This window comes from Neoarius graeffei, chromosome 8 (assembly GCF_027579695.1).
Source record: "Neoarius graeffei isolate fNeoGra1 chromosome 8, fNeoGra1.pri, whole genome shotgun sequence".
Classification (NCBI taxonomy): Eukaryota; Metazoa; Chordata; class Actinopteri; order Siluriformes; family Ariidae; genus Neoarius; species Neoarius graeffei.
Genome location: NC_083576.1, coordinates 26271810 through 26296792, shown reverse-complemented (window position 1 = coordinate 26296792; position 24983 = coordinate 26271810). Strand labels below are relative to the sequence as shown.

The window sequence follows — 24983 nt, the reverse complement described above, 5'->3', positions numbered from 1 at the left end:
CCTCATTCATGTGCTGCGTTTAACTGTACCAATAGGTTTACCGTCCAAACGAGATCACATGGGATTACCTTTCACAGGTGAGACTGGAAAAATACTTTTCAATACTGTTCCTTCAGTCTTCAGTTTCCCAGCTCATCTCCACCGGGTAGGTGTATAGTTATAAGCAGTGAGAATTAGATAATACAGTGCCACACTATGATGAACGTTTTTGAACATATGATGAATGTTTTTATTTTTGTTATCTGTTTTTATCTTCTTTTATGGCAAATACTTCTCTTCAAAAGAAACTAATGAAGAGTAAAATAAAACATTTTTTTATTTTCACAGTGATGTGCACTTTATTTTTCATCCCTTGGTTTTCTCATCTAATATGGAAGTTATGGATGTCAGTGGCTGTGACAAGACGTGTTATGCTCTGCAATAAAAAAAAAAAAAACATTGGTACAAAGCAAGCCCATTCACTTTTTTATGCTGATAAGAGAATTACAATGGTTTTTCATGTGACAAAAATGTGCGATTAAATTGCGATTAATCGCGAGTTAACTATGACAGTCGCGACATTAATCGCGATTAAATATTTTAATCGCTTGACAGCACTAATATATATATATATATATATATATATATATATATATATTTATATATAATATATATTTATTTGTATGTGTATATATTTATTTATATATATTATATATAAACACTATATGAAGTAAAGGGGTACCATGGTGGTGTAGTGGTTAGCACTGTCACCTCACAGCAAGACGGTTCTGGATTCGAGCCCAGTGCCCGACGGGGGCCTTTCTTTTTGGAGTTTGCATGTTCTCCCTGTGTCTGTGTGGGTTTGCTCCAGTCTCCCCCACAGTCCAAAGACATGCAGGTTAGGTTAATTGGTGGCTCTAAATTGACTGTAGGAGTGAGTGTGAATGGTTGTTTGTCTCTATGTGTCAGTCCTGTGATGATCTGGTGACTTGTCCAGGGTGTATCTACCCTCGCCCATAGTCAGCTGGGATAGGCTCCAGCTTGCCCATGACCCTGCACAGGATAAGCGGTTATGGATAATGGATGGATATATATAAAACATTTATTCCATGAAACTGAATTGTACATGAGCTGATAGCTGACGAGACATGTCGTGCCGAGTCGGCTATAAGCCATGTATGACGAGATTGAGTGGAATAGTGGTTTTATTCTATCCGCATTCACTAGATTTTGAGAAACAAATCTTTTTTTTTCAGATTCGATAAATATGTTATACAAAACATCAAACAAAATCATTTCCGCTTAAAATGTAAACAAACCAGTGAAATGACAGTAGCAACTTGTGAAAAATGCTATAATGATTCTTTAAAAAAAAGATATGTTCTTACAATTCAATACTTTTATTCAATATTTTTTTGCTTTTTTGGGGGGGTTTCTTTTTCTTCTTTAGGGATTTTTGGTGGTTGGCAAACCAACGTAAAGGTGCATTACAGCCACTGACTGGGCTGGAGTACAGAACAGAAGATATTTGGGGGGGACCCTATATTCTTTTAGCGATTTCTGTTTCTTTTAACTTGATCACAATTTTGGGGGTTTTGTTTTAGAGTAGAGTTTTTATTTCATCCTCGGTTGGTTGAGCAACACACTCCACCATTTTGTTTTTCTCTACTCACAGTCTATGAGCTGATAGCCTTGTAGTAGAGTAACCAATCAGAGCACACGATTGCTCCTGTCCAGTGAATGTGGATAGAAAAATAAATAAATAAATAAATAAATAAATACAGACATACGAACGTTTTCTGGGGAAATACTCAACTTGCATTTCTCATACAAACTACATCTGGGACATTGAGAGCTACAACTGTGAAATATTTTTCAATATCTTCACTCATGAGGAAATCAATGAATTGTTTTGATAAATTTGCATATGTTTTGTTTGTGTGTCTATAAAATAAAAAGAAAATCACATGTTGACTTGAAGATATGAAGTTTATCTTTTTGTGTTGAAAAACTCCTATTTTTTTCATATGAAATACATTGTGGATCTGAGTGAAATATTTTCTGATATTTCACTCCGATGACATCACTCCCAGTGTTTTCCCCCTGACTTGAAATGTGTTGTCAAAACGTTTGCTTCTCCCACTCGTGAATACATTAACCACTCGAAGAGAAACTTCATATCTTCACGCCACCATATATATATATATATATATATATATATATATATACCTTCAAACTGTTTTTCAGAGCAACCCAGGTATCAAGGCCACTTACTGTAGGAGTGTAGCAGCATAAATGTTACATCAGTGTGGTAGTGTCTGTGTGTGTGGGCAGGGGAAAGGAGGGGAAGGAGGGTAGTAATATTGTACTGTTTCGTGTTCATCCTCTCTGCATCTGTAGCCTTGGAGGATCTGAACCATGGTGTGACCCAGTAACCACACATGTTTGCTCTAAGGACATTTCTGCCTCCTCTCCCTGCTTCTGTGAGAACCATCAAGCTACAAAAATCAAAACACTACCTTTTTTTCAGGAGGCAAATCAATAAAATCAATGCATTCTGATTACTTCGATTATACCTTTCATCCTTCCGTCACTTACCTAAAGGTGAAGAGCCTGTTATTTAGTTGCATAATGTGGTACTACCTCAGACAAAACCTTAAAGTGGTCAGACATTCTGGCTTTGTCAAGTCATGCTCAAAAAAATCAATGTGGCTGTCTATCACAATAATAGCCTCAATCATAGAGTATATAGTTGGACTTATGTTTATATTTAAGGTCTTTTAAGGAAACAGCTTTGCTGGTAAGCTCCTCTATACTCTTGAGGTAGTAAAATGTATGTTTCTTTTTCACTGTCATGTTACCTTCAAGGGTACATCTTTTGCACATTTATGCCGCTTTTCCACTACCAACGCGGCTGAGTTGGGCTGAGTCGAGCTGAGTGGGGCTGTTGGAGTTGCATTTCGACTACAACTGCACTGAACCGTGCTAGCTGGAAGTGGGTGGACACATTGGGTGGAGTTAGCGAAAGTGGGTGGACGTCACGTGATGTCGTTAGGCAGTGCAAACAGTGACATCAGTGACCTTTTAAGCGGTAGTCTCACGACCCGGATAGTAAACAATAAACATGGAGGACATGGAGTCGTTAGTGTTGCTGGTCTTGGTGCTGTGGCTTGTTGTCACCGACAACGCCAACAGATACTGGCAAGAGCGTATAGATGAGGCGAGGTGCATAAGGCTTCAGAAATTCTCATAATTCGTAATTCTTCTTCTTCCGGGTTTACGGTGTTTACAGATCCCAGCGTGCTCGCGGGGCGTGTGTGGGCATGTGAGGACACTCCTCCTCACCAATCAGTGCACAGGGGAGTGTCTCCTCACGCCCCTAGCCCCACTCGGCTCGGTTTGGCTCGCTTCAGCTTCCACTCCAAAACCGTGCGAGTTTTGGGTGCTGAGTAGGGCTGAAGCGAGCTGAGTCGTGATGCTCTGAGGTAGTCAAAACGCGAGCCGTGTCGGGCTGAAGTGAGCTGAAAAAGGGTAGTGGAAAAGGGCCATTATTATGGATCTTTTATCTAGAGAGGTGCATTTAGTGTACTAGAGGTGTAGAGCAATGCCACTTGCTATACTGTAACTGTTACCTCCATTTCCCAAGCAGCATCATAGCCTACAAACATGGCCGTCAAGGACTATACTTCCCAACCTGCACACTGACTATCTCAGTCAAGGTCTCCTGACTACTGATAACACTCACCAGTTTTAAATTACTCACATGCCCAACAAATATGGATTTCAAACAATTCACACGGGACATGAACTCTCTCTTAATGTTGTATCTGATAACTCTGATTGCTTGACCTTTTGCCTGTTGTTGACTTTGCTATTATATCAAGTTTTGGATTTGTTTGCCTTTCTTTTTTAATGCAAAGGAGTTTCTTGAAACTTCAGCCATTTCTGCCATATGACATAAATATTCATATCTATATTCAGACTTAAACCTGAAGTGGGCATGGCATAAACAACATTTAAAAAATAATAATAATTATGATCCCTAAAATATTTCCCAGGAAGCATTGGAAAGTGTGTTTTGAACTTGTGATCTCCTGACAATTAGTCAAACACAGTTCTTTTGCACCGATCAGGAGTCTCTGCAATATTTTTTCTTGGTCATGTTTCCCAAAATATAAACAAACTAGTAGCCTAATTTAAACATCTGTGATGACCAGGCAGTTACTAAGGATGAATGAATTCATCACATAAATTTGTTTCTATGTTCCATAATAGAATAGAATAGAATGCCTTTATTGTCACTATACCCATGTACAATGAGATGCAAAGCAACTCCAATAACAGTGCAAACAGCGTGTAGAAAAGAAGGGAAAAAAATCTTAATATTAATATCTTAATATTCTGGCCTCCCTCCCAGACACATGACCCTAGTTCTGATGCACGTCTTTCCAATACCTCATTCACACTCACACTGAAAACACTTTATTGGCATTATGCTGTAATGGTGTTGTGTGGGAATAGGAGCAAAATGGAAGACAAAATGTTAATCTATCACCTGGTGACTTAGTTACATTAATGATCATTGTTTGCCATGGCTCCAGTGGGAATTGGAACCATGAGATTAACATGATGCGGCCAGTCGTGTTGTTGCTGGGGTGATGTAAATGATGCAGTGATGTTGCCACGGAACTACTGACACCTACATAATCCAGATACTCATAATGCCTCAGTGTAAAGTGACTGGCGGCAAATTCAAAACAACAAAGAAAGAAATAATCTGCAGATATGGCTGGAAACTGGAATTAATTATATATCATATCTAGGGTGGCACGGTGGTGTAGTGGTTGGCACGGTCGCCTCACGGCAAGGAGGTTCTGGGTTCGAACCCAGCGGCCGACGAGGGCCTTTCTGTGTGGAGTTTGCATGTTCTCCCCGTATCTGTGTGGGTTCCCTCCGGGTGCTCCAGTTTCCCCCACAGTCCAAAGACATGCAGTTAGGTTGACGTGGGGCGGCCTTGGGCTGAGGTGCCCTTGAGCAAGGTACCTGACCCCTGACTGCTCCCCGGGCGCTCTGGTGTGGCTGCCCACTGCTCTGAGTGTGTGTGTGTGTGTGTGTGTGTGTGTGTTCACTGCTTCAGATGGGTTAAATGCAGAGGATGAATTTCACTGTGCTTGAAGTGTGCATGTGACGAATAATAAAGGTTTCTTCTTCTTTTCTTCTTCTTCAAGTTTCACATGTTTCGCAGAGGTTCACATATCGTAGCATCCCTTTAAATACAGTCAGATGGGAATACACGACACCTGTGAATTTACCGTTATGGAAGACTGAGTGGGAATGAAAATTTGTTATCCATCCTTGTTGTTTTTAGCTGAAATATTAATATGTGAAAGGGGCTTCAAAATAAATAAATAAAAGTAATAAATAAATAAAATAAAATAAAGGCTGCACCTTTAGTGCCCTCCACAATTATTGGCACGTCTTGTAAAGATTAATTTAAAAGGATTAGAAAACATCCACCTTTTGGTGAAATAGCTTCATCTCAAGAAAAATCTCATCTCATTATCTCTAGCCGCTTTATCCTGTTCTACAGGGTTACAGGCAAGCTGGAGCCTATCCCAGCTGACTATGGGCAAAAGGCGGGGTACACCCTGGACAAGTCGCCAGGTCATCACAGGGCTGACACAGACACAGACAACCATTCACACCTACGGTCAATTTAGAGTCACCAGTTAACCTAACCTGCATGTCTTTGGGGGAAAACCCACACGGACAACATGCAAGTTCTGCACAGAAAGGCCCTCGCCAGCCACGGGGCTCGAACCCGGACCTTCTTGCTGTGAGGCGACAGCGCGAAGACAAAATCCGTTTTGCTCCTATTCCCACACAACACCATTACAGCATAATGCCAATAAAGTGTTTTCAGTGTGAGTGTGAATGAGGTATTGGAAAGACCACTATACCACTGTGCCACCCCGTAAGAAAAATGTGAAATGAAACTGTCTGTTAGGGCAATAATAAAAAAGTGGACACCAACTGGAACTGTTACAAACTTGCCTGGAAGAGGACCCAAGTTTATTTTGCCCCCATGTACAATGAGGAGGATGGTAAGAGGAAAAAAATCCCAAAGGATCACTGTTGGTGAATTACAAGAAAAAGTAAAATTTTCAGGTTTTCCAGTCTCTAAAACCACCATCAGACACGACCTCCATGCCAACAGATTATTTGGAAGGTATGCCAGAAAAAAATGCCTTTTTCTATCAGTTAACCACAAATGTAAGCTCCTGAAGTTTGTGAAACACTACAACTTTGACTGGAAGCATGTTCTATGCTCAGATGTAACAAAAATGGAGATTTTTGGCAATAAACACTCAAGGTGGGTTTGGTGTAAAAAGAAGGATGGCTATAATGAAAAGAACCCGGTCCCAACTAAAAAAATATGATGGAAGTTCTATGATAGTTTAGGTACATGGCATCATGGACTCCATGAAATACTAGGATATTTTAAATCAAATTCTGTCTGCCTCTGCCAGGAAACTAAAACCAGGTCATCACTGGATCTTCCAGTAGGACAATGATCCAAAGCATGTGTCAAAATCAGCACAAAAATATCATGGCCAAGCATGATGGATTTTCGCTCCCAGAGGGAGCTCTTTGGGGGGATTCTGTCAGTCTTGCACGCTGTGGCACGTGCACCTGAAGGTGCACCCCGGGCTGCGTGCATGCAGAGTGAGCTCCAGCATGCACGCCATGAACAAGGTGCACCTGAATTCAATTAGAGAACTATGTGTTTGGATATTTAAGGACTGCACTGATACAAGTGCGATGCAAAGTATCATGCTAGGTTAAGTACGCATTACCAAGCCTTTCTTCCTGTGTTCTTGTTTTCCTGGTTTCTTGATTCTTGTGCCTTGTTCTCGTTTTTGCTCTCATTTCGCCTTTGATGTACTGTTTGCGCCTCGACCGACCCTTTTGCCTGTTTTCACATTTCTGCTCTAGCCTGTCGATTTGGACTGTTTGCCTTTGTGTGTATTTGTGTACATATATGCACTTTATTAAACTGAACACTTCTGCATATACATCCACCTCCCTCACTAATCTAACAGAATACTTCACCATACAATGAATGTAGCAGAAGCGTTCCAATACGCGATCCAATGCTGCTTCTAGGTTTCCTTGTCTCTGCCTCACTCCTTGTATTTTTGTCTAAAGTCTGACTGGACTCCCCCGGCAATTTAATCCGGAATATATCACCCTATGGGATTCAGTCTGCAGTGTGATCTCTTCTATGAGAACCTCCAAGAGCCCAAGCCACCTGAACCCATCTGGGTAAGCTTCGTAGTAACATTCATTTCTGGATGAGCATGCAGATTGGTGGACTACCTGATTCGGGTTGAACACCCGTGCCTTCGAAACTCACAGACTTTAGTCATTAGAAAAAGAGGAACCCCATGAAAATTTTTGGGGAGGGGCAATCATGCCAGTGGTTGACTCAGCGGAGGAGGCCGTCACTCTAGAGCGCTTCCTAAAAGAAACCACTCCAGTGGCCGACTCAGCTGAGGAGGCTGTCACTCCAGAGCTCTCCCCAGTGGCTGATATATACAGTGGTGCTTGAAAGTTTGTGAACCCTTTAGAATTTTCTATATTTCTGCATAAATATGACCTAAAACATCATCAGATTTTCACACAAGTCCTAAAAGTAGATAAAGAGAACCCAGTTAAACAAATGAGACAAAAATATTATATTTGGTCATTTATTTATTGAGGAAAATGATCCAATATTACATATCTGTGAGTGGCAAAAGTATGTGAACCTGTGCTTTCAGTATCTGGTGTGACCCCCTTGTGCAGCAATAACTGCAACTAAATGTTTCCGGTAACTGTTGATCAGTCTTGCACACCGGCTTGGAGGAATTTTAGCCCATTCCTCCATACAGAACAGCTTGTTGGTGGGATGTTGGTGGGTTTCCTCACATGAACTGCTCGCTTCAGGTCCTTCCACATCTCGATTGGATTAAGGTCAGGACTTTGACTTGGCCATTCCAAAACATTCACTTTATTCTTCTTTAACCATTCTTTGGTAGAACAACTTGTGTGCTTAGGGTCGTTGTCTTTCTGCATGACCTACCTTCTCTTGAGATTCAGTTCATGGACAGATGTCCTGACATTTTCCTTTAGAACTCGCTGGTATAATTCAGAATTCATTGTTCCATCAATGATAGCAAGCCGTCCTGGCCCAGATGCAGCAAAACAGGCCCAAACCATGATACTACCACCACCATGTTTCACAGATGGGATAAGGTTCTTATGCTGGAATGCAGTGTTTTCCTTTCTCCAAACATAACGCTTCTCATTTAAATCAAAATGTTCTATTTTGGTCTCATCCGTTGACAAAATATTTTTCCAATAGCCTTCTGGCTTGTCCACGTGATCTTTAGCAAACTGCAGACAAGCAGCAGTGTTCTTTTTGAAGAGCAGTGGCTTTCTCCTTGGAACCCTGCCATGCACATCATTGTTGTTCAGTGTTCTCCTGATGGTGGACTCATGAACATTAATATTAGCCAATGTGAGAGAGGCCTTCAATTGCTTAGAAGTTACCCTGGAGTCCTTTGTGACCTCGCCGACTATTACGCACCTTGCTCTTGGAGTGATCTTTGTTGGTCGACCACTCCTGGGGAGGGTAACAATGGTTTTGAATTTCCTCCATTTGTACACAATCTGTCTGACTGTGGATTGGTGGAGTCCAAACTCTTTAGAGATGGTTTTGTAACCTTTTCCAGCCTGATGACCATCAACAACGCTTTTTCTGAGGTCCTCAGAAATCTCCTTTGTTTGTGCCATGATACACTTCCACAAACATGTGTTGTGAAATCAGACTTTGATCGATCCCTGTTCTTTAAATAAAACAGGGTGCCCACTCACACCTGATTGTCATCCCATTGATTGAAAACACCTGACTCTAATTTCACCTTCAAATTAACTGCTAATCCTAGAGGTTCACATACTTTTGCCACTCACAGATATGTAATATTGGATCATTTTCCTCAATAAATAAATGACCAAATATAATATTTTTGTCTCATTTGTTTAACTTGGTTCTCTTTATCTACTTTTAGGATTTGTGTGAAAATCTGATGATGTTTTAGGTCATGTTTATTCAGAAATATAGAAAATTCTAAAGGGTTCACAAACTTTCAAGCACCACTGTATACACAGCAGAGGAGGCTGTTGTTCCTGAGCCCCTCTCAGAGGCTGTCTCTTTTGAGCTGGTTTCTCAGCCAGAGCCAACACCTGAATTAATGCCCGAACCCCTGTATGTATCAGAATCACATGCTTGAACCCATGCCAGCATCTGTTCTTGTTCCCGTGCCAGCATCTGTTCCTGTGCAAGCACCAGTGTCTGCTCCTGTGCCAGAGGCGTAGCCAGAGTCAGCGCCAGTGTCTGCTCCTGTGACAGAGCTTGCGTCAGGGTTTACTCCAATGCCAGAGCCTGCATCAGGGCCTACTCCAGTGCCAGAGCCTACTCCAGAGCCAGTGTCAGTGTCTACTCCAGAGCCTGTGTCAGAGTCTACTCCAGAGCCACTGCCAGAGCCAGCATCAGAACCTGCATCAGAGCCCGCACCAGAGCCTATTCCAGAGCCAGAGCCCGCACCAGAGCCTATTCCAGAGCCATAGCCCACGCCAGAGCCTACTCCAGAACCAGAGCCCACATCAGGGCCTACTCCAGTGCCAGCATCAGAGCCTGTATCAGAGTCTACTCCAGAGCCAGTGCCAGAGCCAGCATCAGAACCTGTGTCAGAGTCAGTGCCAGAGTTGGCACCTGTGCCAGCTTCAGTGCCTGTGCCAGAGTTAAGGCCAGAGCCTGTTCCTGAACCTGTGTCAGAGGACATCGGAACGACCTCTGCCTCACCCGGCCAGGAAGACATCTGCGTCATCCTGCCACCGCCCGGCTAGGTAGACATCTATGTCATCCCGTCGCCAGGTCTAACCCAGACCAAAGCACTGCGCTGACAGAGCTTGAGCCTGTACCTGAGTCAAGTCCACAGTCTGAGCCAGTTCCAGAACTCCAGCCTGAGTCATCTCCTGAGCTGGACCTAGAGTCATCGCCAAAACTCAAATCATCTTCAGAACTTGAATCCAGTCCCAAGCAGAAGCCAGATCCAGCAGCCGGTTTCACTAAAGTAGTTTAGACTGGTCTATGGGTTAAGATTGGTCTTAAGTTTCTTTATAGACCAGTCTAATGCAAGTAAGACAGTCTCACAAAAGTTAAGACTAATTTTTTAAGTCTAATTTTAGGCTTAAAAAGTAAGACACACTCCCCCCAGTCTAATATGGGTCTAAGAAAGCTTGAAATGTTAAGGCAGTGAAGTACATTGCAAGTATGTAATACACAAATTTAGGCTATTATAATCTAACTATAAAGTATTCAATAAAGAACAAACAGTGTAATGCCAGCTTATTCATTTTATTACTTATAAATAATATAAATATATATAAATAATATAAATATATCAATTCATTTATGCATATAATTACATCACCACTCATCACTTATCTCTCTCTCTCTCTCTCTCTCATACACACACACACATTACTACATCACTCCTCCATCTGCGCGAGTCTCTTCAATTTAAGTTGCAGTCTTTCCTTTTGGAGCTGCAAGACCTCAATCTCCAGAAGGAGCTTTTACTCCTCCAGATGAAGGTTGTTGTATTGCTTGTCAAGCACCATGGCCATGGTGGTGGTTCTGGTGGTGGTGGCAGATGTCTGGGAGTCCTCCACAACCGGTTCAGGGATCAAGGAAACTTAAAAAAAAAAAATCAGACCAAGGTTTTCATTATTAGAAACTGTAGTCACACCACAACATAGTATTTAGGTCAGCTTGTTCCAAACGTCTTTCTTTACGTGTACTACCTACTGTAGCAGAATTTAAATCTATGTTGGTCAAACCAACGACTGTATAGTCTACGGGTCAAACCTATGTTCCATCGTTTAGTAACAGACCTTGGTATCAACCGAGTGGAATAGCTATTTCGCCATCGCAAGGTAACTGTAGCTTAGCTCAGTGCTGTGGGAACATAATCTCCCCTACTGTTTATGTTGAAATGACAATAAAACCCCACTTGACAACGTTTATAACTTAAACAAGACTCTACCTGTAATTTCCTCCTGATCGGTAGGCTCTTCGTGTAGTGTCACATCCGCGCAGGTACTGGGTGATGACAACTCCGAGGGTGAAGGAGCCTCAGCTTCAACGTTGCTAGCAACGTTGCTAAGGGAGTTGCTGCTGGGTCTGGCGAAGCTGGTTACTCCTCTCTCCTTTCCTCCTTTCACTCCCCAGAATAAGGGCGACTCGTTGCCATAAATGTTGATGACCATTTCGGTGGTTACTTTTAGTTTCTTCAAACCCCCTCCTCCAGTGGGGGTGTATTTACGTTTGAAAATTTCTTTTTTTGCTTCTTGGACCATATTTTTAAAACGTTTCTGCACGGCAGCAACATCTCGCAGATGGATTAACGCTATTCACAGACGACGTTATTTTTTCCCACACTTCATGTTTTTTCTTATTGCTACATTCTTCGCTGAATTTGCCTAATAAAACGTCTTTGTAGGAATTAAATTCCTCTAATATAGCCAGATTTTCCGAGTGGCTAAACGGCACTGAACGACCACTGTCCGCCATTTTTTTTGTTTTGAAAAGAGTCTTAAAATACCCACAATCCTTTGCAGCATAGTATGACTTAAGATAGTCGGAGTCTTAACTGCTTTGTGCAACAGTATTTGTTAGACGTCTATGCTAAGCCCGACTATATCCGCTGTCTAAGTTAAAGTCATAGTCTAACTTAGTGAAACCAGCTGCAGATCGCAAGCCTGAGTCATCTCCTGAGCTGGAGCCAGAGTCGTCGCTGAAGCTCAACTCATCTCCAGAGCTTGAATGCAGCCTGGAGCTTGAGGCCACCTTCAGTCCTGGATCTGAGCCTACTCCAAGAGTCAAGTCAGGTCTGGATTTCGGCACAGAACCCAAGTCATGTCCTGAGCCTGAACCCCCAATGGGGCCAAGTATGATGGATTTTTGCTCCCAGAGGGAGCTCTGGGGGGGGGGGGTGTCTGTCAGTTCTGCATGCTGTGGCATGTGCACCTGAAGGTGCACCCTGGGCTGTGTGCATGCAGAGTGAGCTCCAGCATGTGCGCCATGAACAAGGCACACCTGAACTAATTTAGAGAGCTATGTGTTTGGCTATTTAAGGACTGCACTGATACAAGTGTGATGCAAAGTATTACACTACGTTAAGTACACATTACCAAGCTTTCTTCCTGTGTTCTTGTTTTCCTGGTTTCTTGATTCTTGTGCCTTGTTCTCATTCTCACTCTCGTTTTGCCTTTGGTGCACTGTTTGCGCCTTGACCGACCCTTTTGCCTGTTTTCACGTTTCTGCTCTAGCCTGTCGATTTGGACTGTTTGCCTTTGTGTGTATTTGTGTACATATATGCACTTTATTAAACTGAACACTTCTGCACATACATTTGCCTCCCTCGCGAACCTGACACTCAGAAATCTCCTTTGTTCGTGCCATGATACACTTCCACAAATGTGTTGTGAACATCAGACTTTGATAGATCCCTGTTCTTTAAATAAAACAAGGTGCCCACTCACACCTGATTGTCATCCCATTGATTGAAAACACCTGACTCTAATTTCACCTTCAAATTAACTGCTAAACCTAGAGGTTCACATACTTTTGCCACTCACAGATATGTAATATTGGATCATTCTCTTCAATAAATAAATGACCAAGTATAATATTTTTGTCTCATTTGTTTAACTGGGTTCTATTTATCTACTTTTAGGACTTATGTGAAAATCTGATGATGTTTTAGGTCATATTTATGCAGAAATATAGAAAATTCTAAAGGGTTCACAAACTTTCAAGCACCACTGTATGTACCTTAAATCATTTTTAAAAGTACATCATATCCACATTTCCAGATTAATTGTATATATGAAAAAGTAGAAAAGATGTATGTTTCTGGGTACCACTCGAGTGAAAGGAAAAGTACAATTTAGAAACTTTGTTTTTTCATTGACATACAGTGTAGAATTTGTATGAATAGTTATAAACATTTCAACTTCATCTCAGACTTGCAGGTTTGTATGAAGTTGTATGAAAATGTCATGCATTTTTTATGACTTAATTCAAATTAAATCCAACGAAATCCAACATTTGTTTCAGTGCATTCAAAATTTCTGATGATTTTGTTTGAACAATTTAGGATTAGGGTGAGGAATGGTGGTAACTTTGCAATGTTTTCCCATGATGTAATTTTTATGAAATCCAATGAAATCACTTTCACTTAGAACATTTTCAGGTTACTTGTATCACTTTTGCATTTCCTGTATTACACAGATGTATTGTGAATTGCTTTGCAATATTCAGTGTCAGTGCTTAGCTTCCCACCAATACACTCCTTCAGAAATTCATAAAAAAGAGCCTCTTATTATCCATGCCCTTTCATAGACAGAGCTTCATTTCAGCTTTTCAAACATCCTCCCTCTTCCCCAAGGCTTGAGTTATCGAGTGGAGGTGGACATAAGTTCTAACTTCAGTGAGAAACTAAGGGTTAGACTGAGATGCATTTTCAAAACACATCCCACAGGTAAATGAATCACAACTGCCAGAAAGGATTCAGTAAACACTCATTCTATGCACAAGATAAACATATTCCCTCTGGGTTATGAACAGTGGAGCACGTTATAAAAAAAATCTCTATACATATTTTGTAACTACATTAAGTAAGCTGTGGGCAGAAATGTCTCTTTACTTCTCCTCTGTAATCTCATCAACTTGCAATTGAAACTATTTTGATATTTGTAGAACAGTAATACAAACCAGGGGCGGCACAGTGGTGTAGTGGTTAGCGCTGTCGCCTCACAGCAAGAAGGTCCGGGTTCGAGCCCTATGGCCGGCGAGGGCCTTTCTGTGTGGAGTTTGCATGTTCTCCCCGTATCCGCGTGGGTTTCCTCCGGGTGCTCCGGTTTCCCCCACAGTCCAAAGACATGCAGGTTTAACTGGTGACTCTAAATTGACCGTAGGTGTGAATGTGAATGGTTGTCTATGTGTCAGCCCTGTGATGACCTGGCGACTTGTCCAGGGTGTACCCCGCCTTTCGCCCGTAGTCAGCTGGGATAGGCTCCAGCTTGCCTGCAACCCTGTAGAAGGATAAAGCGGCTAGAGATAATGAGATGAGTAATACAAACCAGGTTTCTAAGTCAGTGAACAGCTGAGAGGAGAAAAAGCAGACAAAACTTTGCTCATCAATAGTTTCCTATAGTGATAAGGAGTGTTTGTAAATGAAGAGTGCAAGGATCAGTCAAAAGAACAAAATTTACACTGTGCAATAGCTTAACAGATGACAAAATAATTAAAATAAAAACCTTGGCTTTATACCAGCCACACAATATTTTGTGCTATTGTTTTAATTCATTATCAGTAATTTATTAATTTTATCACTGCATAACTGTCAGTAACAGCACTGAAAATCTGAGTTTGGTGCAGCCTCCAAACATGGCTGCTCTGGACTACACTTCCCATGATACCCCCCCCCCCCCCCCCAAAAAAAAAAAAAAGTTTTAACTACATCATCTGTCTCCAATTATCCCACAATCAGCTTCCCTATATTAGCTCAGCAGTCACAAACATGCCTCACAAAATATCATTCTGTGTCTCCGTGCCTGACTTTACCAAGCCGTTTGAATATTGCACTCTGTTTATGTTTATTTCTGACTTCGTTCTCTCACTTGATCTTTGATATTCTGTTTACCAATTGATCGACCGCCGCCTGTTTCCTGACTATGATTCCTGATTCACGATTTGGCTATATCTTCAGTTTGCACCGTACCTGCTCTCCCCTGCATCCGTAAGTGCTTGCAATCTGACAGGATACTTTGCCATCCATGGATGCAGCAGATGAGGAAAAGCAGACTGCAATGAATACACAGGGGTGTCTGTTAAGAGAGCACCAGCAGATGATCAGCGATCTCAACACCAGGATGTCATAGTTCACTGCTGTGGTGTTGTAGGCCATCCTCGCATGCCCCTCATCACCTGCAGGTGCACCTCAAAGCTTAAAAAAATTCTAGTGAAGTTTCCAACTGCAAGGGATTCCTTCTTCAATGTTCTTTGTATTTTTCATCACTCACAGGCGTAACCGACAAACACAAGATCTCAGAGTTCATCAGTCTTCTCACCAGTAAAGCTCTCCAGTGGCAAAGCGCGGTTTGGATGCATGAAGGCAAACACACTAATTCTTATGACCATTTTCCGGAGCTTTTCACGAGAGTGTTCGACCATCAACCTGATGGAATAGAGGTCGGAGAGAGTCTACTGATGATCCAACGGGGAGAAAGGAGTGTCGAGGAGTATGCACTGGACTTCTGCACCTTAGCTGCTGGCAGCAGCTGGAACAAGCCAGCCTTGAAAGCCACGTTTCGCCAAGGTTTGCATCCAGAGTGTCATGCTCCCAAGCTCACCCAACACTCAGGACTCCACTTCCTACAATCCCTCTCACATACCAGTCACTACCGTCAACCAACCCGGAGCCACTTCCTAGGAGTGGCTCCCCCGAGTTCTAATCACCATCACCTGCGCCTTTTTGTTTCCGTTTGTATTTATACCCCTTTGCTTGTTTTGTTCATCACACAGTATTGCCTCTACATTTCATAAGCCTACTGAGTGTTATTATTCTGATTGTATTTCTGTGTATGACCCTTTTTGCCTTTGTTTTTTCCTCATTTCACCTAGCTCTTGTTTGTTTACTCGTTTCTCTTGCTTCACGGTTTCTCGATCCTCACCTGTTTTCTGATTAGAATTTACCTAGCCCTTGTGTTTAGATTGCCTGTGTTTTTCTGATTCCTTGTTCTTGGATTATTGCCCGTTTCCTGACCCCGATTTGTCTAGCCTTTGTTGCTGTTTTTGATCTCTCGGTATTGACCTGGCCTGGCTTTTGTACTGTACATTGTCTTTTCCCATTGTGCTCATTAAAACCTTGAGTTCATTCATAATCTGCGAGCGTCTGGTTTGTTACAGCCACCTTACAGAATACTGTGCCATCATGCAGACGGCGGATTACACAGAGCTACAGGTGGCACTTAGCAGCCAAGGACAGATGTTTAGACAACATCACCAGTGCTTCAACTCGGTGACTCAGTCCATCCAGACTCTTACGCAGCAGCAAGGTGAGCAGCAAAAACAGTTGATGCAGATTGTTGAAAGCATGAGAAAAATCACCACCCAACTCCAACGACTCAGCTCCTCCGGCTCGCCTATGGTTACTAACCAAGTTGCTCCCTCCATGGCTGTTACCAGTTCGGTTTTTGTCAGTAAACTGGATAAATTTGATGGCTCATCTAATCAGCATAAAGGGTTTTTGTTACAATGTTCGATATTTTTTTTCTGATCACACCAATGAGGGCCGCTTTCAAGAGGGATTACTCACCTGTTTACATCAGGGTAATCGCTCAGTTTCTGACTACGCTTTGGAATATTCGCACTCTTGCAGCTGGGAGTGGTTGGAATGAGCCGGCTTTACTAGTAACATTTTGCAACGGATTGAATGCCGACATACTAGAGTAAGTGGCTTGTAAGGACAACAGTCTTTCACTAGAGAAGCTGATTTCATTAGCCATTCACCTAGACTAACTGAAGCATGGGAGAGGTCTTCATAAATCCCCTATGGTTCCAGCTGCTGCACTGACTCCTTGCTGCCCATATCCACCTCCGACCCGGACTCATGAGGATCCAGAATCCCTAGAACCCATGCAATGTGACTCATTCCATTTGTCTGCGGAGGAGAAGCAATGACGTCTCCATGATGGGCTGTGTCTCTATTACGGAACTGCTGGTCACATTCTACATGACTGTCAAATCCTCCGATGCAGTACTTTGGCACCGACCCCGGGAAAGTGCATGGAGCCTGCTCCACACACTAATGTGGTGAGTGCACCCACTAAGAGGTTGGTCTCCAAGTCCTTCCTCCTACCTGTGACAGTTAACTGCCCTCAGTCTGTCTTTGTGTTCTCAGCATTGATTGATTCCGGAGCTGAAGGGGACTTTATTCACACCGAATGGCAGGTGGAGCAACTCCAGATTACTGTGGAGCCACTGGAAAAGCCGCTGAGATTGACTGCTGTTGATGGGGATCCTGTGGGAGAAGGACTTCTTAACCGGGTCACAAAACCCATTAATATGACTGTCAGTGCTTTACATTCTGAAGAGATTCAGGGTTTTTTTGTATTGAATTCTTGTGAGTATGCTATTATTTTAGGTTTGCCCTGGCTTAGAAAACATAACCCTGTCATATCTTGGTCCGATAGAGAAATACTCTCATGGTCCAGTTACTGCTATGACTATTGTCTAGCGCTTCCAACAGTTTTGGTATTGTCAATGACTAAAGAAAGCCCCAATGCCAATGTCGTAGTTTCTGTCCCATCCCCCCCAATACAATGACTTGTTAGAAGTATTTAACAAGAAAAGTGCTACCAAACTTTCCTCTCACAGAGAATATGACTGTTCCATTGAATTAATAGATGATGCTATTCCACCTAAGTCTAGGATTTATCCACTCACTCAGGTGGAGGAGAGAGCTATGGAGGAGTATGTTCAGGAGGCTTTAGAACAGGGTTTCATCCATCCTTCTACTTCTCCTACAGCTGCAGGGTTCTTTTTCGTCAACAAGAAAGATGGGGGACTTAGGCCCTGCATTGATTATCATGGGTTAAATCAGATCACTAAACCCTATTCTTACCCGCTGCCTTTAGTCTCCGTAGTGCTAGAACAACTTCGTGGAGCGTCTATATTTACAAAACTTGACTTAAGAAGTGCATACAATTTAGTCCATATAAAGGAAGGTGATGAATGGAAAACTGCATTTCTTACCACTAGGGGGCACTATAAGTATTTAGTAATGCTCTTCGGGTTGCGTAATGGCCTGTCCATATTTCAAGCATTTATAAATGATGTCCTGAGGGATATGCTTGGCAAGTATGTTATTGCCTACATCGACGAGATCTTGATTTATTCCCCTAATCTCAAAACTCATACTCATCATGTTCGTTCTGTCCTTACACATCTGCTTGAGAACCAGCTGTATGTTAAAGGAGAGAAGTGTGAATTTCACCTCCCTTCTACTTCTTTCCTAGGCTATGTCATCAGTCCAGAGGGTGTTGTTATGGACGATAAGAAAGTAGAAGCTGTAACTAATTGGCCCATCCCTACTTCCATAAAGGAACTCCAGCGATTTCTTGGGTTTGCTCATTTCTACCATCATTTCATTCGCAATTTCAATAGTCTAGCAGGTCCTCTTACCACCTTATTGAAAGGAAATGCCAAAAAACTCTTGTGGAATCCCCGGGCACAGGAAGCATTCGAATCCCTCAAGGTAGCCTTCATCTCTGCCTCTGCCACCTCTTCACCTCTTCTGAAGCATCCTGATCCCACTCAGCCTTTCGAGGTGGAGGTGGACACCTCCGAGGTAGGCACTGGTGCTGTGCTGTCCCAGCACGTAGGTGACCCCTGCAAATTACATCCGGTAGCCTTCTACTCCCATAAACTGAACCCTGCCGAACGTAATTACGGTGTAGAAGATAGGGAATTGCTGGCCATGAAACTAGCTTTTGAAGAATGGTGCCATTGGCTAGAGGGAGCTACACATCCCTTCCTCATGCTAATGGATCATAAAAACCTTGAATATTTATGGTCAGCTAAATGACTCAACCCCCGTCAGGCTCAGTGGTCTCTATTCTTTTCTCGTTTTAATTTTTCCATTTCTTATCATTCCAGTTCCCATAATACCAAAGCAGATGCCCTTTCTCATATATATCCCAGTCCCAAGTCTTCCCGTGAGATAGTTAATGTACTACCCCCATCAGTTGTGGTCGCCCCCATTAGATGGGAAATGGACGAAGAGATTGACCAAAAGTTATCTGTCACTCCTGCCCCTGAATCTTGCCCTGTAGGAAGGAAGTACACTACCGTTCAAAAGTTTGGGGTCACCCAGACAATTTTGTGTTTTCCATGAAAAGTCACACTTTTATTTATCACCATAAGTTGTAAAATGAATAGAAAATATAGTCAAGACATTTTTCTGGCCATTTTGAGCATTTAATCGACCCCACAAATGTGATGCTCCAGAAACTCAATCTGCTCAAAGGAAGGTCAGTTTTATAGCTTCTCTAAAGAGCTAAACTGTTTTCAGCTGTGTTAACATGATTGTACAAGGGTTTTCTAATCATCCATTAGCCTTCTGAGGCAATGAGCAAACACATTGTACCATTAGAACACTGGAGTGATAGTTGCTGGAAATGGGCCTCTATACGCCTATGTAGATATTGCACCAAAAACCAGACATTTGCAGCTAGAATAGTAATTTACCACATTAGCAATGTATAGAGTGTATTTCTGATTAGTTTAAAGTGATCTTCATTGAAAAGAACAGTGCTTTTCTTTCAAAAATAAGGAAATTTCAAAGTGACCCCAAACTTTTGAATGGTAGTGTATGTACCCACTCAATGTAGGGACAAATTAATTATGTGGGCCCACTCCTCTTTGACTTCTGGCCATCTGCGAGAGACACGCATGCATCAGTTATTGTCTGGCAGATATTGGTAGGAAAATATGCTGGCAGGTATCCATAGGCTTGTCTCCTCGTGCACCACCTGTTCAAAGTACAAAACACCCAAAAGTCTCTCTGCTGGTAAACTCATGTCCTTGCCTGACCCTTCTCATCCATGGTCACATATAGCGATAGACTTTGTTACTGACCTGCCCCCCTCACAGAACTACATGGTCATTCTGACCATTGTTGATAGGTTCTCATGAGGCTTTAGATTTATTCCCTTCATTGGCCTACCTACCACCTTTCAGACAGCTGAAGCCCTTTTTAACTATGTGTTCCATATGTTTGGTATTCCAGAGGATATAGTATCTGATCGAGGGCCTCAATTCACCTCTCGTGTGGTCAGCATTCTTTGAGAGACTGGGAGTTAATGTCAGTCTCACCTCTGGTTACCACCCCCAGTCTAACAGTCAATGTGAAAGGGTCAACCAAGAACTGGGAAAGTTTTTGAGAATATACTGTCAGGATAATCAAGCCATCTGGTCGAACTATTTGCCCTGGGCAGAAATGGTCCAAAACTCATTAATTAGCTCTGCTACTGGTCTCACACCCTTTCAATGTATGCTGGGTTACCAACCCCCCCTAATGCCATGGTCTGCCATGCCCTCTGACAACCCAGCCATTGACAGTTGGATGCAATGGAGTGAGCAGGTCTGGGAACAGACCCACCAGCAGATCGAGAACGTCCTTTGCCAACACAAGAGGCTGTGTTGGATCTGCCTGTGCATTACTGTGTTTCTAACTCATTTCACATATCTCTCTTGAAACATGTTGTCTCAGGTCCATTGGACAAGGCCACCCCAGATGTCGTGCCCCCACCTCCAGTGTACGTAGAAAGTACCCTGGTGTCTGCTGGTTGCTGGACTCCAGAAGGAGAGGAGGGACTCTGCAGTACCTTGTGGACTGGGAGGGCTACGGGCCTGAGGAGTGTAGCTGGGTCCCCCACACAAGAAATCCTGGATCCGGGATTGGCGGAGGAGTTCCATCAGTGTCATCCAGAGAAGCCCATGCCTTGGCCTAGGGGCCGTCCCAGGCACTGTGTGTCCAGCCCTGCTGGCAGTCTGTGCAGCAGTGGTTCCAGAGGTCGTCTGCAGCGACAGCCCTCTGTCCAGCACCATGACAGTTCTGATGGCTCGCTCAGGAATGTTCCTGGCAGCGTGGGTGGAGGTCGTTGTGGTCATCCTCGTCCTTCGGCTTCCTTGGACTCTTTGGGGGGGTTACTGTCATGCTCCCAGGCTCACCCAACACTCAGGACTCCACTTCCCACAATTCCCCACACACACCAGTCACTACCATGTGCACTCCATCAGCCAACCCGGAGCCACTTCCTAGGAGTGGCTCCCCTGAGCTCTAAGCACCATCACCTGTAGCTTTTTGTTTCCATTTGTATTTATACCCCTTTGCTTGTTTTGTTCATCGCACAGTATTGCCTCTACATTTCGTGAGCCTACTGAGCATTATTATTCTGATTGTATTCCTGTGTATGACCCTTTTTGCCTTCCATTTTTTTTCCTATTTCACCTAGCCCTTGCATTTGTTTGCTCGTTTCTCTTGCTTCCTGGTTTCTCGATCCTCACCTGTTTTCCAATTACAATTTGCCTAGCCCTTGTGTTTAGATTGCCTGTGTTTTTCTGATTCCCGGTTCTTGGACTATTGCCCGTTTCCTGACCACGATTTATCTAGCCCTCGTTACTGTTTTTGATCTCTCGATATTGACCTGGCCTGGCTTTTGTACCTTGTCTTTTTCCATTGTGCTCATTAAAACCATGGGTTCATTCATAATCCATGAGCATCTGGTTTGTTACAGCCGTGTTACACAGAGGTGCTCAGTGAGCTGGCATGCCGTGATGAACATCTCTCTCTGGACTGTCTCATTGACCTGGCCATCCATCTAGATCACCTCATCTGAAAGCGACCCTCATTACAACTACCTCCTTCTCCCTCTCCCGACACAAACCCCGTAACTCTTATGGAGGTCTCATGTACACAACTGCAACGGTCAGAGAGGGAGAGAAGAAGACCTGAGGGCCTCTGCTTTTACTGCAGTGAGATCAATCATCTGATTTTGAAGTGCCCTACTCAACCCCCACAGGACCATCAGCCAAGCAAGGCTACCAGCCCTACTAACCCAGTGAGTCCAGAAACAGCTCACAACTCACAATCTTTCCAAAGTGCCAGTGTTCTTAAAGCTACCAGACTTGACCTATGTGCTTTCTGCATTCATAGGCTCAGGGGCAGAGGGAAACTTCATAAACAGTGCGATTGTGCAGAGATATTAACTCACCACCTATGCACTTTTGAGACCAATCAAGCTGAAGGCCATTGACTGGGGACCCATAGGTGAGGGATTGGTCTCAACATGAACAACTCCCCTCAAGATTCAGGTAGGTGCCATTTACACTGAACGCATAACCCTTCTTGTCACCCCAACTTCACATCATGACCTAATATTGGGATATCCTTGGCTCCAACTCCACGATCCTCTGATTTCCTGGCAGCAATGGTCCCATTGAATGGTCTTCAGTGATCTCCTTCCTGTTTTCAGAACTGCTTGAGTTGTTCTAGGGCTGAACTGGATTCAACATCTCCAGTTTTGGCAAGGTTCTTCATTGAAAAGAAAGGATGGGGTCTCCGGCCATGCATAGACTATCGAGGCCTGAACCAGATCACAAAAAAGTACCCATATCTGGTACCTTCAGCCCTAGAACAACTCATATCTGCTAAGATATTCTCAAAACTAGACGATTGCAGCACCTCCAACCTGGTCAGGGTTCATGAGGGTGACAAGTGGAAAACTGCTTTTAGCACTGCCGCAGGTCACTTTGAATATTTGGTCATGCCTTATGGCCTTTCTTGCACTCCCAGTGTCTTAAAGAGCCTCATCGATGATGTGCTCAGGGAGGTTCATTAACAGCTTCATCGATGACATCTTGATCTACTCCCCAGATGAGAACATCCACCACGAGGACGTCAGTTCAGTGCTCTCTTGCCTGCTCCAGAATCACCTCTATGTTAAGACAGAAAAATGTGAGTTTCTTGTCAGCCAGATCTTGTTTTTGGGCTATATTATCAGCTCAGAGGGAGTGAGCATGGACCAAGCCAAGGTCACAGCTGTGACATCATGGCCCACTCCCACTTCAGTCAAGGAGTTGCAGCACTTTCTGGGGTTTGCCAACTTCTACTGCCGCTTCATCCATGGGTTCAGCACCATCACAGCCCCTCTCACCGATCTCCTGAAAAACTGACCTCATCACCTCCACTGGAGTCCTGCAGCTGATCAGGCTTTCAACCAGTTGAAAACCACTTTCACCACAGCTCCCATACTTCAGCACCCAGATCCTTCCAAACCATTCATAGTGGAGGTGGACACATCAGAAACAGGAGTAGGAGGAGTTCTGTCACAATGCCTTGGAGAACAACCTAAGTTGCACCCCATTGCATTCTACTCTAATGGCCCTTTTCCACTACCCTTTTTCAGCTCACTTCAGCCCGATACGGCTCGCGTTTCTACTATCTCAGAGCAGCATGACTCAGCTCGCTTCAGCCCTACTCAGCACCCAAAACTCGCACGGTTTTGGAGTAGGGCTGAAGCAAGCCAAACCGAGCCGAGTGGGGCTAGGGGCGTGAGGAGACACTCCCCTGTGCACTGATTGGTGAGGAGGAGTGTCCTCACATGCCCACACATGCCCCGCGAGCACGCTGGGATCTGTAAACACCGTAAACCCGGAAGAAGAATAATTACGAATTACGAGAATTTCTGAAGCCTTATGCACCTCGCCTCATCTATACGCTCTTGCCAGTATCTGTTGGCGTTGTCGGTGACAACAAGCCACAGCACCAAGACCAGCAACAATAACAACTCCATGTCCTCCATGTTTATTGTTTACTATCCGGGTCGTGAGACTACCGCTTAAAAGGTCACTGATGTCACTGTTTGCACCGTCTAATGACATCACGTGACGTCCACCCACTTTCGCTAACTCCACCCAATGTGTCCACCCACTTCCAGCCAGCACGGTTCAGCGCGGTTGTAGTCGAAATGCAACTCCAACAGCCCGACTCAGCTCAACTCAGCACGGCATGGCTCAGCCCAACTCAGCCGCGTTGGTAGTGGAAAAGCGGCATAAGAAGCTCATACCCACTGAGAGAAACTATGACATTGGTAATTGAGAGCTCTTGGCTGTCAAGCTGGCCCTTGAGGAGTGGAGGCACTGGTTGGAAGGTGCAGCACACCCATTCATGATCCTGACTGATCATAAGAACTTAGAATACTGAAGGACAGCGAAGTGTTTGAACCCCCATCAGGCCAGATGGGCCCTGTTCTTCACCTGGTTTCAATTCACCTTGTCCTATCGCCCAGGTTCCAGAAACACCAAGGCTGATGCTCTCTCCCAAACCTACCTCTATCCTACCACCTGAATGCTTTCTGCAAGCCATAACCTGGGACATCAACAGAGAGATCAGACAGGTACAGCCCACAAGCCCACTGGAAAACTGCTGTCAAGGACTTTTGCATGTTCCACCCAGACTTGGAGGCAAACTAATCACCTGGGCACACTGCCACCAGACATCTCAGCAGCCATCACACTTACCAGCTCCTCCAACACAAATACTGGTGGGAAAACATGATCTCAGATATCAACCATTACATCTCTTCATGCTCTGTGCCCAAGCCAAGGTTCCCAGAGCTCCCCCTGCCAGAAAACTATGTCCTCTCCCAGTACCCCAGTGGCCCTGGTCACACATCACCCTTGATTTCATCACCAACCTATCCCAGTCTCAAGGCAACACTGTCATCCTGGTCATCATTGATAGGTTCTCCAAGACACACAGACTCATCTCATAACCGGGTCTTCCCACTGCACTTGAAACTGCCAAACTACTATTCAGTCACATTTCCACTATTATGGTATTCATGAAGACATTGTCAGTAACCGGGGCCCCCAGTTCATATCACAGTTATGGTCACGTTTCATGGACAGGCTGGGAGTGTCAGTTAACTTCACCTCTGGATGTCACCCACAGTCCAACAGCCAAGCAGAATGAGCAAATCAAGAAGTGGGCTGCTCCCTCCGCATGTACTGCATTCAGAACCAGAAGGATTGGGCATGATTCCTTCCATGGGCTGAGTACACACAGAATTCTCTCAGACATTTAGCCACTCAGCTAACCCCATTCCACTGCATACTAGAACATCAACGCCCATTTTTTTCCATGGGATGATACTGCTATGCAGATTCTGGCCATAGACTACTGGTTCCAGAGGAGTCCACAGATATGGGAGGAGATACATCAAAGAATGGAAGATGTTAATATGAAGTACAAACACTATACCGA

General features: G+C 43.7%; 1 protein-coding gene and 1 long non-coding RNA gene across 3 annotated transcripts in view; both read right to left on the bottom strand.

Moving 5' to 3' along the window:
• Positions 1-24983, bottom strand: part of gria3b (glutamate receptor, ionotropic, AMPA 3b) — a 476246-nt gene that overhangs the window by 399790 nt on the left and 51473 nt on the right. The gene's annotated exons all lie outside the window — the stretch shown is intronic.
• LOC132890080 (uncharacterized) lies at positions 10690-11204 on the bottom strand. Its single transcript, XR_009655146.1, has 2 exons — positions 11133-11204; positions 10690-10781 (listed from the first exon to the last, which is right to left on the bottom strand). It is a non-coding gene; the product is annotated as an uncharacterized LOC132890080 (long non-coding RNA).